Consider the following 6,000-nt stretch of genomic DNA (forward strand, 5'->3'; position numbering starts at 1 on the left):
AACATGGCCAGAAGGAGCCTCCACGAACGCCCCGGAGCAGAGAGCTCTGGGTTCAACATGAAGAATCAGGAACGGAAACAAGACTGGCCAGGGGAGTGGGCTCTCCCTGAGGTCTGGCTCAGATCACGGGTCTCCCCAGAAGTCCGTTTCCAGGCCAAACTCCTTCAAATCTGAAACTTTCTATGAGACAAAAGACATTGTCATCCTAGTTGAAAAAGAAATGACAGATTGTAAGAAAACAGTTACAACACGTAAAAAAATAAAAAATTAGTAAGCGTTTGTTTTTTTAAAACCCCCACAATTGCACAGTCAAAAGATCAAAAATTGACTGGCAAAACAGGTAAACAGATGATTTATAGCAGGCAAACTTGAAAAGTCCAATCTGGAAAAGATGTTCAATCTGAGTAGAACACAGGGAAGTGCAAGTAAGATAATAATAAAAGACCGAATTTGATCCATTGGATTGAGCATCTATCAAAATTCTGTCACCCAACAGTATAAACAAAAACAATAGAAATGGAGATAGAAATGATGAGTCTATAATTTTTTTTTTAATTAGCAGATTTTATTTCTTAAGGCAGTTTTAGGTTTACCAAAACCAAAAAAAAAAAATTTTTTCGAGGGGCGCCTGGGTGGCTCGGTCAGTGAAGCATCCAACTTCAGCTCAGGTCATGATCTCACGGTTTGTGAGTTCAAGCCCCATGTCGGGCTCTGTGCTGACAGCTCAGAGCCTGGAGCCTGCTTCGGATTCTGTGTCTCCCTCTCTCTCTGCCCCTCCCCTCCTCTCATGCTCTCTCTCTCTCTCTCTCTCAAAAACAAACATTAAAATTTTTTTCATTGGAAAAAAATTGAAAAGAAAGTACAGGGAATTCCCATAAACTCCTTTCCCACAACCAGTTTTCCCTAGAATTACCATGTTGCGTCTGTGGTACATTTGTTACAACTGATGAACAAATATTGGTATTATTGTTATTATTAACTAAAACCCATAGTTTACATTAGGTCTTGCTTGCTGTGTTTTACATTCTGCGAGCTTTGCCAAATGCATAATGTCACGCATCCACTATTATCAGATCATATAGAACCGGACAGGAAAATTTCGCTGCTCTTAACAATTTCCTGTTCCACCTATTCCTTCCTCCTTTCCTCCCTGCCCAACTCTGGGCAGCCAGCCTCTACAGTGTTACCTTTTCCAGAATGTCATATAATTGGAATCATAGCCTTTTCAGACTGATTTATTTCCCTTAGCAGTATGCACTTGGTGTCTCTTCATGTCTTTTTTGTGGCTTGATGGCTCATTTCTGTTAATTGCTGAATAATATTCCACTAATATGGATGTACCACAGTTTATCCATTCACCTATTTAAGGGCATCTTGGTTGCTTCCAATTTTGGGCAATTATAAATAAAACACTGCTATAAATCCTTGTATGTGGGTTTTCCTGTGGACAGAACTTTTAAACTCATTCGGGTAAATATCTAAGAGTACAATTGCTGGGTCATATGGTGAGAGTATGTTTAGCTTTGTAAGAAACTGCCAGATTATCCTCCAAAGTGGCTGTACCATTTTGCATTCCTACCAGCAATGGAGGAGAGTTCCCGTTGCTTCACGACCTCACCAGCATTTTGGGTGTTAGCATTCTGGATTTTTGGCATCTCACTGTGGCTTTAATTTGCATTTCCCTGATAACATATGATGTGGAGCATCTTTTCATATGTTTATATGTCTTCTTTGGTGAGGCGTCTGGCCCAGGACTTTTGCCCACTTTTTAATCGGGTGGTTTTGGGGCTGTTTTAGGCTGTGACTTTTTGGAGCATAATTTATCTATCTCCATTAAAATCTAAAACACACATTCCCGATGACTCAGCACTGCCCCTTCTCAAAGAGTCTATGCATAAGCACAAGGAGTTTTAAGAACAAACCAAGTCTGTCCTCAAATTTGTGCCCACCTAATACCATGCTGCCCATCAGCTCAGGGTAGTAAGTGGCTCAGCTCTCCCACCTGGAACCTCCTTTCTTCCCTTATGTGGGGAAAATTGGATCCACTATATCCACTATTTGCATGCTCCTCTTTAAGATCTCCAAATTACTAAGAATCAAACGAGTATTTCTCCAGAGAGGGGAGATACGGAACAAAGCTATAAAGACGTACGTTTTTTTCCCTCCAGCTCAGTCACCTGAGAACAAAACAGCTATTCCATTGTTCCACTCAAGTTTGAACTCTATTTTGGGAGTGGCCAAGGCCAGGTTCTAAGACACACAGGAAAATTAGTCTTATTGTTTTATTGTCACACCACATTTTGGATTGAAAACATTATCCGGAGTGATCACTCTTCTAATAACCAAGACTTGGCTTCTAAACAAGCTTTGCCTCTCCAAGGAATTTCAACACTTCACCATCGGAAACATTGAAAAGAATGTACTGCAGTTTCCGGAGTTTGGCTTTGTTTTTAGGGTTTTTTTTCCCCCAAAAGAGAATGTTCAGACAACCAGAAGCATGACCGGACTCAGGCGTCACACACACAGAATCTGAAGACGCCTGTCCTGAGAGAAAAAAGGTGTGGGTGACAGTGAAACGATCTCAGGGAACTCCTTTCCAGCACACAGTACACATGTGGACAAGAGAAATCAGAGGGAAGGAGAGGAAGAAAAAAATTAATGTAGAAACAAGAAACAAAAATATAAAAATAGTTCTCCCTGGGATAACCCGATTAGCCAAGGGCCTCTTTCTCCTCAATTGATCAATTGTACAGCGTGAGGAGGGGCAGAGTGGAGCCCCGGGCTAGTCTGTGGATGCCCCCTGGTGGCCAGAAATAGAATGACTTCATTGTTTGGAAAAGGGGAGATTTCCCCTCTCCAGCTAGAGTGGGCCATTGTCTAGAAAGGAACAAAGAGAAAAAACAGACATTAGAAATGTCGTTGGTAGGGGCGCCTGAGTGGCTCAGTTGGTTAAGCGTCCAACTCTGGCCTAGGTCATGATCTCGTTGTTCCTGAGGTCGAGCCCCATGTCGGGCTTTGTGCTGACAGCTCAGAGCCTGGAGCCTGCTTCAGATTCTGTGTCTCCTATCGCTTCTCGGCCTTTTGGCTAAGATCAAGTGCAGATTCTGTGTCTCCTTCTTTCTCTACTCCTCTCCCACTAGTGCTCTCTCTCTCTCTCTCTCTCAAAAATAAATAAAACATTTCAAAAATTGTTTTAAAGAATCATACATGTTGCTGCATATAAGTGTAGCCTGTTTGCATATATAGATCATACCACATATGAACCATTCTCCTGTCAGTAGATATATGGGTGATTTTTAGTGGGGCTTTTTTTTTCTTGTGTTGCTTTTATGAACAGAGCTGCTTAGAACATTTTGTACATGTCTCCTGCTGAGCGAAGCTTCTCTGGGGTATAACCCTAAGAGAACTGTTGAAGAGGAGGGGGTGTGAATCCTCACCTTAACACAGTGATGCCAAAGTGGTTTCCTTAAGCAATCAGGGCTGATTTGTTCTCCCGATGTGAATATATGAGCCACCTCCTCTTACTATTGAGTCAGACTTCTTAACTTCTGTTTCTCTGATTGTAATTGTGGCCTTCGTTTGCATATCCCTGGTTACTAATGAGTTTGCGTAACTTGTCATAAATTATTTGCCAGTATAAGTAAGTTCCACAAGTCAATCACAAAAACACCAACAAGCCCAATGAAAAATGGGCAGATTGGGCTTGTTGGTGCTTTTCTGATTGACTTGTGGAACTTACTTATATTTTCTATATAATATGTATTGGGCATTTATACCTGTCACAATGATTTTCTCCTCGTTGCGACTTGACTTTTTGCTCTCTTTATGTCATCTTTCGAAGATCATAAGTTCTTATTAGTAAAATTTCATATAAGTTCTTTTTTTTTGAGTGTTCATCTTTTTTTAATGTTTGTTTATTTTTAAGAGAGAGAGCACGAGCAGGGGAGGGGCAGAGAGAGAGGGAGACACAGGATCCAAAGCAGGCTTCACATCGACAGCAGAGCCTGATGTGGGGCCCAAACCCACAAACCGCGAGTTCACAACCTGAGCCAAAGTTGGACACTTAACCAACTGAACCACAGAGGCACCGTTCATATCAGTTCTTAATGGTAGAATTTTCCAATTTTTTCCTTTGTGGTTAGTGCTTGTTTTAGAAATTATTCCTTGCACCCTACATAGATACTATTATCCTCCATTGCCTTCTAGAGGGTTAATCGTTTCCCTCTTCTCAAGATTTTAATGTTTTCAGGGCACCTGGGTGACTCAGTCAGTTAAGTGTCCAACTCTTTTTTTTTTTTTTTAATGTTTATTTATTTTTGAGACAATGCAAGAGACAGAGTGCAAGCAGCGGAGGGGCAGACAGAGGGAGACACAGAATCCGAAGCGGGCTCCAGGCTCTGAGGTGTCAGCCCAGAGCCCAACACGGCGTTCGAAGTCACGAACCATGAGATCATGACCTGAGCCAAAGTCAGACGCTCAACCGACTGAGCCACTCAGGCACCCCTAAGTGTCCAACTCTTGATTTCAGCTCAAGTCATGATCCCAGAGTCATGGGATTGAGCCCATGTTGAGCTCCATGCTGATGGTGGAGGCTGCTTAAGATTCTCTCTCTCCCTCCCTCATTCCCCTCCCCTGCTCTCTCTCTCGCTCTCTCTCCCTCTCTCTCTTTCTCAAAAAAAATAATAATAAGATTTTAACATTTTTGGAATAGATGTGTGTGTGTGGTATGATGAAGGGATATGATTTAATTTTCTTCCCTGTGGATAATCCCAGCACACCATTTATGAAATAGTCTGTCCTTTCCCCAACAGAGTCTGCACTGCCCAGTCCTAAATTAGGTTTCCATACATGCACAGATGTATTTTTGACTTCTCTCTTCTGTCCCATCAATTGTTTTATTTATTCTTATGTTTTCATCATACTTTTTAATTAAATAAGTCTTCATATCTGATAAAGGGCAACACACACACCTTTTCTTTTTTCATCAATAATATCTTGCCTGCTTATAACTGATGTATAAAAATGTTATGCTCTTGGGGCGCCTGGGTGACTCAGTTGGTTAAGCATCCGACTTCAGCTCAGGTCACGATCTCGTGGTCCGTGAGTTCAAGCCCCACGTCGGGCTCTGGGCTGCCGGCTCAGAGCCTGGAGCCTGCTTCCGGTTCTGTGTCTCCCTCTCTCTCTCTGCCCCTCCCCCGTTCATGCTCTGTCTCTCTCTGTCTCAAAAATAAATAAACGTTAAAAAAAAAATTTTTTTTTTAATGTTATGCTCTTGAGGCACCTGGGTGGGTCAGTTGGTTAAGCACCCAATTCTTGGTTTCGGTTCCAGTCATGATCTCACAGTTTCAAGAGACTGAGCCCCACGTGGGGCTCTGTGCTGACAGTATATAGCCTACTTGGGATTCTCTCTCTCCCTCTCTCTCTCTGCCCCTCCCCCACTTGCACTCTCTGTCTCTCTCAAAACAAATAAATGAACTTAAAAAATATTTAAAATGTCATGCTCTTATTACCACTAATAATTTCTCTGTTGCTTATTTTGGAGTTTTTATGCATGTGACCATATAACCCATGAAAAGTAACTTTTGCTACATCCTTTAAAATCCTCATAATTGGGGGTGCCTGGGTGGCTCAATCGGTTAAGTATCTGACTCCGGCTCAGGTCATGATCTCCCTCCTAGTTCCTGAGTTGGAGCCCCACATTGGGCTCTGTGCTGACAGCTGAGAGCCTGGAGTCTGCTTCAGATTCTGTCTGTCCCTCTCTCTCTGCCCCTCCCCCACTAGAGCGCGCACACTCTCTCAAAAATAAATAAACATTAAAAAAAAATTTTTTTAATCCTTTGTTTTACTCCAACAACTAAGATTTTCAGTACAATTTGAATAGAGATGATGACAACAGGGATCCTTCTTTTGATCTTGATCTTAACTTCTAAATGATTCACCATTAAGTATCCCGGCTGCTATAGGTTTTAGCAGGTACCCTTAACAAGTTAAGGAAGTTCC

The sequence above is a fragment of the Leopardus geoffroyi genome, chromosome B2, assembly GCF_018350155.1.
Source record: "Leopardus geoffroyi isolate Oge1 chromosome B2, O.geoffroyi_Oge1_pat1.0, whole genome shotgun sequence".
NCBI lineage: Eukaryota > Metazoa > Chordata > Mammalia > Carnivora > Felidae > Leopardus > Leopardus geoffroyi.